The 13,160-nt window shown below is 44.6% G+C and overlaps 1 protein-coding gene across 1 annotated transcript in view; it reads left to right on the top strand.

Annotated features, from left to right (window-relative positions):
* The first annotated feature begins 2,273 nt into the window (after positions 1-2,273).
* Positions 2,274-13,160, top strand: part of MAB21L3 (mab-21 like 3) — a 54,452-nt gene continuing 43,565 nt past the window's right edge. The window contains exon 1 of the mRNA XM_051856127.3: positions 2,274-2,919. The gene's annotated coding sequence lies outside the window, so the exon portion shown is untranslated. The remainder of the gene's footprint in view (positions 2,920-13,160) is intronic.

Raw genomic sequence — 13,160 nt, 5'->3', positions numbered from 1 at the left:
CTAACCCAGAAGCTGCTTCTCCAGTGTTGACCAAAGTGTAGGTCACCTTTGATTTGTCAGAGGAGTGAATTCCTGAAAACAACTGGGAATGAGGCCTACCTGGGATGTTTGACAGGCTGGCGATGCCCCCATCCTGTGACATCTCAGGAAAAGGTATTTATGAATTGATAAGTAAACTCCAAAACATCTTCCAAGGCCAAAAAAATGCTGTTGGGCTGTTGAATTCCATTGCTGTTGACTCACTATTGTCATAGCAGAACCAGCATAGCAGACGGGCTCTCACAGTGAAAGAATTTATGATCTTCCCTTGAATACCCCAGGAGAGGGAAAGGCTTGATAAGGATCAGCTGATAAGGAGACTAGATGGTGAGGTTAAAGGTTAAGGACCTGGGGCAACAGCAGAGTGAAGTGAGTGTTATTTTGGTCACAGGGAGTGAAGTGTTAGTGTTAGGCAGAGGAGCAGAATCATTAATAAGCTTAGAAGGCAAAGGTCATAAAGTGACACCAAATGAGAAACAGTGACAGCCTGAGCTTCGGACATCTTCCGTTGCCTTTCAAGGACTTCGGACCAGCCTAAAGGCTTCTAGCTTTATCAACAGCTTTATTCAACGAGCTTCTAGTAGTCAAGAGATTATTTCAGGGAAAAATCACATTTCTTTATTTGCCAGATGTTTTGAGTACCCACCAAGTGCCAGTTCCTCTGGGTGCTGGATTCTAAGAGATGATAACAAGTATGTTTGGGTCTGTTTGCTGGTGATGAGAAAGAGGAGGGGGTGGGGAACATTGATGGTCTTCAAGACCATGCCTTGAATTCCCAGCATCATGGCACCATATTAACTACCTCTCATGGTTATGTCAGATAATTTCACAAGGCTGTAAGGTAGCTTTTTAATCCCTGCTCTGTTGATGAAAGCAATGAATTCAAGCAATGCCAGGTAGCATTCTCAGAGTCACAGCTAGTAAGTAGTAATATTGGATGGAGTTCCCACTATTCATATGTCAGGTCCCACATTCTGAATTACCCCTGCTGCCTTGCCTGCTGGCAAGGAGTTCATTCAAGAGGAGAGGAGGGGGCAAGTGTGTTTCAAAGGCCATTAGAAATGGCTCCAGCATCTCCCTGGCTTTTGGGACAAGAGGGAGAGGTTGAGAAGAGCAGACACTGGTGAGTCCCAAGGAAGCAAAGGCCCAGATATTCTGGTGAGCTCTTTCTCGAGTCCACTCTGTAGGGTTCTAATTAGTGAGGGTTCCTCTGTGTCTTTTAGGACCACTGAGATTTTTCCCTCCAGAATGAAATGAGTGGAGGAGCATGCTTGTCAATCCAGAATGTGGATTGACTGAGACGTTCAAGATTCAGGCTCCCTGTGGATAGACCAAATCCAGTTTAGGATCTCAAAGAGAAGATGGCAAAATCAGCTCCATCACTCCAGGGTGCCCCTTTGGGATTGCTGTCATAATTTGCTTTGAGGAAACCATTAACCTGCCACCCCTCCCGGTACATTCAGGAGGTACCAAGGGCCTGCTGTGTGCTAGGCATTGTATTAGGCTTGGGGTTGTCACAGGCCAGTGGAGTGGCTTTCTCAAGCCTCAGGCCTTCCCAGAGTCTTTGACTTGAATGGGACGAGCAGAGGAAAAATTGGGAGAGGGGCTTGAAGTTCCGCAGAGATGAAAGACCTGGGTGAAGTTAGAGAAAATCGCAGGCCAAGTCTGGCAAGCTAGCTGGTAACAGAACTGGATTTCTTTCCAGGGTGGATCTGGAAATCAGGATGCTGCTTGAGACGCCTGCATCCCGTATCAGAGTGCCTGGGTTCAAGCCCCTGCTCCGCTTCCAGCTTCCTGGAGCTGTACACCCGGGGAGATAACGAGTCATGGTTCAAGTACTTAAGTCCCTAGCCCCCAAGCGGGATACCTGGATTGAGTTCCAGGATCCCAACCTTGGACCTGGCCCAACCCCGGCTGTTTGAAGGCATCTGGGGAGTGAACCCAGAGATGAAAGACCCCCCTGTGTCCTGTCTCTTTTCCTTTCTGCCTGCCTTTCAAAACACAAATACAATTTAGAAGTAGGTGTCAAGGAAGGGTTTTTTGGGAAAGGAGACCTCACGCTGAGATTTCTTCTGGGTCCAAGAATTCCAAGCCACAAAGAATTTTAACTTCTAAGCTGTCCCTCTGGCCTGTGCTTTAATTATGCTAAAACCTATTGTCTGGGGAGAGGAAGCTTCCGCTATCTGCACAGGGCACATAAACATTTCCTCTTGGGAGTACCCTCTGCCTTATCAGATCAGCCACACTGCGAAGGCCCAGAGCAAAGTAGACCTTCCCAGGAGCCACCAACTTTTCTTTCACCTTCCTCTTCACATGTAAGTGAGGCTTAGTAGCTGCTGGCTTCAGAGTAGTTCAACATATTCCCCAAAGACACTTTGAGTACCCTCGCAAGTCCTCATCTGTGTTAGGAAATGTTAACAATGCTGCCTTTAATTTTGCTGTGAGGATTACTGAGAGACGCCTGTGTGTGAAATTCGAAGTGCTACAATCAGTTGTAGCAACAGAAACCGACAGTGATTTTAAAACAAAAGGTCGTGTTTTTATTGAACTGGCCGCAGTGGCATACTTTTCCCCAAAAATGCAATTGATGGGAAACTGTTGCAAGAAAACTCAAGCTGCTTCACTTGCCAACCAATAACGTAACTGAGGAAGTATGACTTTTAAAAGAACATTTCCCTCTTCTTTATTGTCTGTGGTTTTCACTACGGCCGTGCGTGTTGGCTGCCTTCCCCCAGAGGGAAGTGACTGCCCTCCCCTTTTCCCAGGAATCCGGGAGGAGACTGCAGCCTCCTGGCGGGAGCAGTGGATTATATAAAAACTGTCGCCTCTGACCCTGGCCAACAGACCTCTCTCTCCCTCTTTTGGACTCCGGTTGGAGGGGTAAGTGTTGGGGGCACAGGTAACTGGGACTGTGTGTGTGTGTGTGTTTGTATTGGGTCTGCGGCTGTACAAGGGAGCTGGAGAGAGAAAGCCAGGAGTAGTGACACGGGCTGTGTCATGCTCTGGAGAGAGGAGGATCCTTGAAAATTCCTTCTGGCCGCAGGGGTGCTCAGGAAGTGTGACCTGTCCAGAGCTTGAGCTTGTGTTTGAAGTAAGGAAACCTGAGAGCCGTGGTCCCTGCGCGAACAGGAAACAAGCTCAACCACACATCAAATATGACTCCTTAAGGTCTTGGGATTTCAAGGACAAAAGAATATTAGAGGGCTCAGTTCCATCTCGTGTGGGTTCTGTCCTGTGCCCTGTGCCCTTTCCACTTTATTCACTCCCCTAGCATCTCGACACCCTCTGCTCTGGATACCAAGTTTTAGTGCTTGTATATTATTTCCTCTTTTATGTTTATAAAAATAACATGTTCAATTTTTTAAAAAATGTTCGATAACACAAGGCTAAATGGAAAAGAAAAATTAAATGCAATCTTGCTGTCCAGAATTAATCACTCCTAACCTTTTCTCCAAGAATGTTTTGTGATTTTTTTTTCATTTGCCTATATATAATGAACGTTTTTCAGGAATTAAGAATTTTTTTTGTTTTATTTTATTTTACTTATTTGAAAGGCAGAGAGACAGAGAGTTCTCCCATTCACTGGTTCATTCACAAAATGCCCGCAACAGTCAGGGCTCTGCAAAGCTGAAGTCAGGAACCTGGAATTCACTTGGACCTCCCACCTGACTCGCAGGGGCCCAACCACTTGAACCATCCCTTGCTGCCTCCCAGGGTGCACAGTAGCAGAAGGCTTGGGTCAAGAGAGGATCCAGGACTTCCACTCAGCCACTCCAGTGTGGAGTATTGCAGGTATCCTAAGCACTGCCCCGCTTGCTAAGCCAAATGCCCACTCGTCTGTGGGTCTCTCTCTCTCTCTCTCTCTTTTTTTTTTTTAAGATTTATTTATTTATTTATTTGAAAGACAGAATTACAGAGAGGCAGAGGCAGGGAGAGAGAGAGAGAGGTCATCCATTGACTGGTTGACTCCTTAGATGGCTGCAACGGCCGACCTGAAGCCAGGAGCCAGGAGCTTGTTCTGGGTCTCCCACAAAGGTGAAGAGGCCCAAGGACTTGGGCCATCCTCTAAAGCTTTCCCAGGCCATAGCAGAGAGCTAGATTGAAAGTGGAGCAGCCAGGACTCGAACTGGCCCCCATATGGGATGCTAGCACTGCAGGCAGTGTCTTTACCCACTACGCCATGGTGCTGGCCCTTCTATGGTTCTTTTTAAGGGCCGCAAGGTCTTGCATTACATGGCTATATTATAATTTATTTAGCCAATGTCTAATTGCTAGATATTTTAGCTTAGTTTTTCCTTTTGTAAGTGAGGCATACAGAAGGTTGGCATACCTCCCTTGTTTCCTTCAGATAAATTAAGATACAAACTCACTGGGTCAATGGGGATGATTTTTAAAATTTTGATGAAATTCTTCATATGAAATTATAATGTCATTGTTAATAGATGAGGGCCAGATTTCCCATAGCACCCTAAAACACTACCTTTTTCTTATCTTTGGCAGATTATCAAATTATGGGTGGAGTAGATGAGGGGGATAGCTCATTGTTAAGGCTTAATTTGCATGTTTTGGTAACTAAAGTTGTGGTCATTTTGTTTATTAGCCATTTGTATTTCTTTTATGGGTTCCTATTCCAGTTCTTGGCTCATTCTATATTTTGAAACTTTTTTCCAATTTTGAAGTTTAAAATTGTTATCTGAAGTTTTTACCACCTTTGGCTTGTGGCACTCACATACACAAATTCAGATGAATGGTTATCTCCATCTTCTGACTCTTTTTATGGTTTTAAAAAATATTTAATTTCCTTATCTTTTCCTTATCTTCTCTGAGCGCCTGAGTGTTTTCTCTCCCAGGCTTGCTCATCTTTGTCTTGTCCCCACCAATTATAAATGCCAGCTTTATCTCAGGGCCTTGAGGACCCATAGCCGGGACAGTTGTATTTCCTTGGACAGAAGAAGGATTAGGTTGAAAGGAAATGGAAGTCAGGAGAATTCAACTTTATGAGTAGCATTTTGTCTGTTGCCCTTTTCAACAAAAGAAGAGCAACAAAACATGACAAATGTTTTGATTTATAAAGTCTGGATATGTGGACCCAGGAGTGTTTTCTGTGTTTCTTTGGTGCCCTATAAAAAATTTTATGGGAACTGTGTATTCCCTAGAAGCTGAAAAGAATCATCAGTAAACTGAGACCCATATTGTCTAAGAGACAGTTTGGGGAACAGTTTTATAGTGGTTTCTGTAGTGGTTTTGCTTAAAATATTCTTACTTTTTTTTTTGAGTCAATTTTTCTAATTGATTTTCTTCTGAAATGACATCTCTTGTTGAAATGTCTGATTTTCCTTTGAAATGTCATCTCTCAACCAGATTTGAAATTGCTTAAGTATTGGTGTAGCAGAGTAATTTTTCTATATCATTCTGATTTCTGTTTTGTGTACTATTATTTTCTTTACACTTGCTTGTCTTTGAGGGTCTTTGTTGTTGTTGTTTTATTATTATTTTTAAAATCCCCAAGTAGTTGGAGTTATTATGTTCATAATGTTTTCTTACTGTTTTGCTCTGTGGTCAGAGGATATAGAATGCTTAAGGTTCTCTTCGCTGTGATGTTTCACATTTTCTTGGAACATATAGTAAAATTGTCCATCTATTTTCATAATGCTGTACCTACTTGATCTGTCAAGGACTGAAAAGGGATGTGTTAAGACCTACCTCCTAGGACCATTGTATTCTTGCCAGCTTCTTTTTCTACTCAGTAATTTATGCTTTATATGATTTTTTATAAAGGATTTATTTGTTTATTTGAAAGGCAGAGAGACAAAGATCTTCATTTGCTGGTTCACTCCCCAAATGCCTGCAACAGCTGGGATTAGCCAGCCCAAAGCCAGGAGCTAGGAATTCCTTCTGGAGCTCCCACATGGGATGATTCTTGAACCATCGTCCACTGCCTCCCAAGTGCATTAGCAGGAAGCTGGATTGGAAAGGCAGAGTAGCCAGAACTTGAACCAGGTACTCCAGATGGGTTGAGGATGTCCTAAGCAGTGGCTTAACCCACTACACCACAACACCCACCCCATATATGGTTATTCTTCATATTTGAAATGGTACATAAAATATTTTGCTTGACTGTTGCATTTTCATAATCTCTATTGTTGACAACAGAAAATTGAGATATTTTCTCCAACAGTCTACAGCGATTTTAACTCATTGACATCTATTGTCATGATTGATGTTTTGAACTTCTGTCCTCTTATGTTTTTTTTTGTCTATTTCTTGCTATATTATATGTTTTTCAATCTTTTTCTATATGGATGGTAGACTTTTTATTATGTTAAAATATACATAGGAAAATTTACCATCTTGGGCCATTATTTTGGTTCAGTAAGCTAAGCTGCCGCCTGCAATGCTGGCATCTCATGTTGGAGCACCAGTTCAAATCCTGGCTGCTCCACTTCCAATCCAGCTCACTGCTAATGTACCTGGGAAGCCAGCAGAGGATGGCCCAAGTGTTTGGGCCCCTGCTACCCATGTGGGAGACTTGGGTGGAGCTCTGGTCTCCTAGCTTCAGCCTGGGCCAGCCCTGCCTCCATTTGGGGAGTGAACTAGCATATGGTGATCGATTGATCCATCAGTCTATTTATCTATTATCTATCAAATAAATCTGCCTTTCAAATTAACAAATGTTTTAAAAATTTATCATCCTAGCCATTTTCAAGTGTGCAGTTCTCTAACATTAAGAACATTCATACTGTTGTGCAGCCATCACCACCATCACTCTCCAAAATGCTGTTCATTTTCCAACACTGAAACTGCTCACCTACTGAGCCCCAAGTCCCCATTCTCCCTTCCTGCCGCCTTTGGGAACCACCATTCTAGTTTCTGAATCTGAATTTGACAACTCTAAATACCTCATATAATTAGAATCATACAATATTTTTCCTTTTTTTAAAAAAAGATTTTTATTTATTTATTTGAGAGAGTTACAGCAGTGAGAGGGAGAGACAGAGAGAAAGGTCTTCCATCCTCTGGTTCACTCCCCAGGTGGCTGCAACAGCCAGAGCTGCACCTATCCAAAGCCAGGAGCCAAGTGCTTCCTCCTGGTCTCCCATGCAGGTGCAGGGGCCCAAGCACTTGGGCCATCCTCCACTGCCTTCCTGGGCCACAGCAGAGAGCTGGACTAGAAGAGGAGCAGCTCGGGGGATGCCGGCACTGCAGGCGGAGGATTAACCTACTGCGCCACGGCACCGGCCCCTATTTTTCCCTTTGTGACTGGCTTGTTTCACTTAGTATAAAGTCTTCAGGGTTCATCCATGTGGTAGCGTGCTGTCAGAATTTCCTTTCTTTTTAAGATGTGCAGAATTTCGCTGCATGTGTGCATTAAATTTCTCAATTTCTTCACCATCAGTAGACACCGTTGTCTCCACCATAGCTATTGTGAATAGTGCTGCTATAAATACGGGCATACCGATGTCTACTGGAGGCCCTGCTTTGATTTCTTTTGTGTATATACTCGTAAGTAGAATTGCTGAAACATAAGGTAATTATGTTTAATTCTTGTTTTTGAGGACATGCTATGCCAGTTTCCACAGCAGCTGTACCATTCGCATTCCCAGCAGCAATGCACAGGTGTTACAGTTTCTCCACATTCTTGCCAACACTTGCTATTTTCTTTTTTTTAAAGATTTATTTATTTACTGAAAGGCAGAGTTTACAGAAAGAGAGAGAGTGGGGAAAAGACAGCCAGACAGCGAGCGAGCGAGCGAGCTTCTATCCACTGGTTCACTCCCCAAATGGCCACAATGGCTGGAGCTGGACTGATCTGAAGCCAGGAGCCAGGAGTTTCATCCAGGTACCCCGGGTGGGTGGCAGGGACCCAAGCACTTGGACCATCTTCACTTCTTTCCCAGGCACATTAACAGGGAGCTGGATTGAAAGTGGGGCAGCTGGGACTCAAATCTCACCCGGATCAGATGCTGGCTTTGGCTCTGCAGGCAGTGAGTGGCTTTACCCGCTACCAGCCCCTTTTCTTATTTTTTAATTACAGCCTTCCTGGTAGGTGTGGCGTGGTTTCTCATTGTGGTTTTGATTTGCATTTCCCTAATTATCAGGGATGCTGATTACCTTTTCTTGTGCTTGTTGGCCGTTTGTGGATCATTCTTGGAGAAATGTCTACTCAAGTAGTTTGGATATTTTTAGTTGGGTTTTGTTGTTGTTGAGTAGCAGGATTTTTTATATCTTCTGTATATTAATCCCTTATCAGACATATGATGGTGTCTCCTGTCCTTTACATAATCTCTTCACTTTCTTGACTATGTCTTTGATGCATGTGTTCAATTTTGATATGATCCAAACTCTCTATTTTGTCTTCCTGATTGTGCTTTTGGTATCATCTCCAAGAAATCCAAGGTCATGAAGATTTCCTCTGTGTTCACTGCTAAGAGTTTTGTAGTCTTAGTGCTTAGGTTTAGGTCATTCTTCTATTTTCAGTTAATTTTTATATTTTATGGGATAAGGTAAGGGTCCTACTCAATTTTTTTTAAGAATTTGATTATTTATTTGAGAGACAGAGTTACAGATAAAGAGAAAGAGAGAAGGAGAGACAGAAAGAAAGGCCTTCCATCTGCTGGCTCACTCTCCAAATGGCTGCAATGGCCAGAGCTGGGTCGATCTGAAGCTTGGAACCAGGAGCTTCTTCCAGGTCTTTCTTGTGGATGCAGGGACCCAAGCACTTGGGCCATCTGCCACTGCTTTCCCAGGCCATAAGCAGAGAGCTGGATTGGAAGGGGAACAGCTAGGACACAAATTGAGCCCATATGGGATGCTGGCACCATAGGTGGAGGCTTAACCTACTATGCCACAGCATTGGCCCTGTGGTATGTGGTAATCCAGTTGGTATGTGGTAATCCAGTTGGCCCAGCATGAATTTGAAGAAAATGTCCAGTATGGGAATGTAGTAGTTATATGCTTTCTGAATCCTTATATATCTGAAAGTGTTTTTGCTATCTTAACAAGTTGATTTTTAGTTTTTGTCTTCCTTCTCCTTCCTCCTCCTTCCTCTTCCTCCTCTTCCTCCTCCTCCTCTTCTTCCTCTTCCTCTTCCTCTGCTTCTGTTTCTGCTTTAGCTTCTGCTTCTGCTGCTGCTGCTGCTGCTTTTTGAAACGCAGAGTGAGAGAAGGAGAGAGAGAGATACAGGGAGAGAGGGAGATCTTCTATCTGTTGATTCACTCCCCAAATGGCCACAGCAGCCAGGTCTGGGCCAGGCCAAAGCTTGGGGCCAGGAACTCCATCCAGGTCTCCTACATAGATGACAGGGGCCCAAGTACTTGGATCATCCTCTGCTGGGACCTGGATCGGAAGCAAAGCAGCTGGGACTTGAACAGATGCCCTGATGTGGGATGCCGGTTGTCTCAAGGCAACACCAGTCCTGTATTCACAAATTAATCAAACCATTCCCATTTTGTCAACATGTTGGTTATAGTCAGTCAGCTGTTGCCATAAAGAAGTCTGAGGTTTCTCTGTCCTGTATGTTTGTAGAATTTTATGCTTATCATTAAATGTTATAAATTTGCTTGCACCTAACTAATTTTGTCTTTTTATTTATGTTGCAAGGTTTTGTGAGGTCATCATTCTGTGGAGTGAGGTCATTTTTTCCTGGAGAAAGCGTTCTTCTATTCTTTGTTAAATTGATTCTGTTCTATTTCTTGTACCAGTTATCTACGTGCTGGCCCTCCGTTTCTGTTCTTCACAACATTTTGCTCCTTTCCTTTGCGTTAGGGGAGGTTCCTCAAGTTAGGCTTCCACGTGGTTATATAGTGCAGATTTTTCTCTTTCTGTTTTTGTTTTAAAATCATTTTTTGACTATTTTATTCACTTTTCTCACACTCCTTTATCAATGCAGTCCAGTCCACTCCCTCTTTGTCACCTTGGGATGTCATCGTCGGCCTTTTATTTAGTCAGTTTCAGGTTTCCTGAATTCTGTTTACATCAGGGAACAGAAGGGGCCTGCATCTTCCTTCTTGGGGTAAATCTTTCATAAACAGCCTCATGCCCCACTCCCAAATGATGGTTTTCCTCTGTGGTTTAGGTCATGTAACCTTTTCACAATCTCATTCATCTTTCTTGTCCACTGATTTGTGAACGAAAAGAACAAACCCAGTCCTGATACTGGACAGACGGTTTGTTGGATTCTCATTGGACCCCCTCACCTGAATGCTTAGCTCCTTAGATTTTTTTTTTTTTTTTTTTTGACAGGCAGAGTTAGACAGTAAGAGAGAGAGAGAAAGGTCTTCCTTCCGTTGGTTCACTCTCCAAATGGCTGCTATGGCTGGCGCTGCACTGATCTGAAGCCAGGAGCCAGGCACTTCCTCCTGGTCTCCCATGAGGGTGCAGGGCCCAAGCACTTGGGCCATCCTCTACTGCCTTCCCGGGCCACAGCAGAGAGCTGGACTAGAGGAGGAGCAACTGGGACTAGAACCCGGGGTGTTGGCCCTGCAGGCATAAGATTAGCCTAGTGAGCCATGGCGCCGGCCAACTCCTTAGATTTTAACTTTGGTTTTGGTGATAAAACTTTTGCAGACTAGTCCAAGGCGCCCAGCCTCCAAGCATGGAGCTACAGAGCTGATGCTGCAGGCTGTGCCACCAGGGGAACTTTGTCTCCTGTAGGCATGGAGAAGCCTCCAAACCAGGGTCTAATGTCAAATTTCATTTTCTGTTTGGCCTGCCTGCCATCCCAGTGGTTTATATGGCAATAGCTGGGTTCCTGCCCGCTCACTCTCCCAACTATGGAAGGATCTCTTCGTGGATGGGCTTTCTCCCTCCAGCAATTTCCAGTGCCACAGCTCCTGAGACTGATGCGCAGAGAATGAAGGATGAATCGAGAAAGGTGCAGCACCTCTCCTCTGGCTGGATCCCACCCTCTCTTTTCAAATCAGGGAACAGGGGCCTGATTAGAACCCCTACATAGGCTGGTGCCGCGGCTCACTAGGCTAATCCTCTGCCTAGCGGCGCCGGCACACCAGGTTCTAGTGCTGGTTGGGACACCGGATTCTGTCCAGGTTGCCCCTCTTCCAGTCCAGCTCTCTGCTGTGGCCAGGGAGTGCAGTGGAGGATGGCCCAAGTGCTTGGGCCCTGCACCTGCATGGGAGACCAAGATAAGTACTTGGCTCCTGCCATTGGATCAGTGCGGTGCGCCGGCTGCAGTGCGCCGGCCGCAGCGGCCATTGGAGGGTGAACCAACGGCAAAAGGAAGTCCTTTCTCTCTGTCTCTCTCTCTCACTGTCCACTCTGCCTGTCAAAAAAAAAAAAAAAAAAAAAAACAAACAAACAAAAAAAAAACAAACCTACATCTATAGTGTAACATGTACCCTAGCATCACATTGCTATCATGGGGAATTGGCTCCCAATCTTGTGATGTGTATCCATTTGCAGTTCATGGCATGGTGATGGTGTCACTCCTCAGTGCCAATGTGAAAAAAAGGCAAAATATTGGTTTTCTATTCCACTGATCGTTTCAATTAGCTTGGTGTGGAAATAGAGGAAGAATTTTGATGTCTGGACTTGACATTTTAAATTTTTTTTCTAATTTATTTTATTTGTCTGAAAGGTAGAAAGAGACAAATAGACAGAGATCCCTTATCTTCTGATTCACTCCTGAAATGCCCGCAACAACCAGGGCTGATCCAGGCTAAAACCAGGAGCCAGGAGCTCTGTTCAGGTCTCCTTCATGGGTAGCAGTAACCCAACTATTTGAACTGTCACTTCTGCCCCCGGGAGTGCACAGGAACAGGAAGCTGGAAGCAGGAGAGGAGTTGGAACTTGAAATCAGAAAGTCTGATACGGGGTGCAGGCATCCCAAGCAGTGGTGCCTTAACTGCTGTGCCAAATGCTTGCCATTTTGCCGTTTAATTGGAAATCTGCTGCCATTCGATGGCCTGCTAATTTCTCCATTCTGATGCCTTCTTCCTTCTTGCCACTAGGGGGATTTGTTTCTAGATGCAAATGCTATCATTTCCTACCCAGCTTAAAAACTCAATGGCTCCTCTTCCCTACAGGTCAAGTTCAAAACAAGCTGCGTGTTAGACCCAGCTCTTATCTGGACACTGCTGATCTTTTTATTTATTTATTTATTTTTTTTACAGGCAGAGTGGACAGTGAGAGAGAGAGACAGAGAGAAAGTTCTTCCTTTTGCCGTTGGTTCACCCTCCAATGGCCGCCGCGGCCGGCGCGCTGCGGCCGGCGCACCGCGCTGATCCGATGGCAGGAGCCAGGAGCCAGGTGCTTTTCCTGGTCTCCCATGGGGTGCAGGGCCCAAGCACCTGGGCCATCCTCCACTGCACTCCCTGGCCACAGCAGAGGGCTGGCCTGGAAGAGGGGCAACCGGGACAGAATCCGGCGCCCCGACCGGGACTAGAACCCGGTGTGCCGGCGCCGCTAGGCGGAGGATTAGCCTAGTGAGCCGCGGCGCCGGCCTGGACACTGCTGATCTTAAAGGCCTTAAGCCATAGCAGTCCCACTGGACACCACCAACAACAAACAAACCCCTTCCAGCTTCCTTAATACCCATATTATAGGTGCGTTTGTCTTTTATAGACTATTTGACACTATGCTAAACTCTGGGAAAACAAAACCCTGTATGAGAAGTTCTACTTTGAAGGATCTTATAAGACTGATAGAGTAGACAGACAAGTCTCCCATCTGCTAGCTACTATGCTTTATGCAGGCAGAAAACACAGAGAATGCTTTAGGAAAGATGTCAAGCCTCCATGTTTTCTCTGTTTTTTAATTAAGATATAAATCACATACTATAAAATTCACTCTTTAAGGTATGTCAGTGTTCTAACATATCCACAAGTTTGAGCAGGCATCACCACTGTGTGGTTTCAGAATATTTTTCTCACTGAAAAAGAACCTAACCATTAGCAGTCCCTGTCCATTCCCATCTGCCCCTAGGCACTACTGATCACTCGTTCAGTTTCTTTCTCTTTTATTTAATAGAGACATGACTTATCATCAGTGGAATCAGAGGGTATACATCCTGCTATGCTTGACTTCTTTTACTTCCTGTAATGTTTTTGTTTCTTTTCTTTAAGATTTATTTTATTTATTTGAAAGAGTTACACAGAGAGAGAAGG

Source organism: Oryctolagus cuniculus, chromosome 7 (genome assembly GCF_051225735.1).
Source record: "Oryctolagus cuniculus isolate XC-2025 breed Fujian yellow rabbit chromosome 7, ASM5122573v1, whole genome shotgun sequence".
In the NCBI taxonomy this organism is placed as follows: domain Eukaryota; kingdom Metazoa; phylum Chordata; class Mammalia; order Lagomorpha; family Leporidae; genus Oryctolagus; species Oryctolagus cuniculus.
Note: the sequence above shows the minus strand (reverse complement) of the source record. Positions and strands in the feature narration are given on the sequence as shown.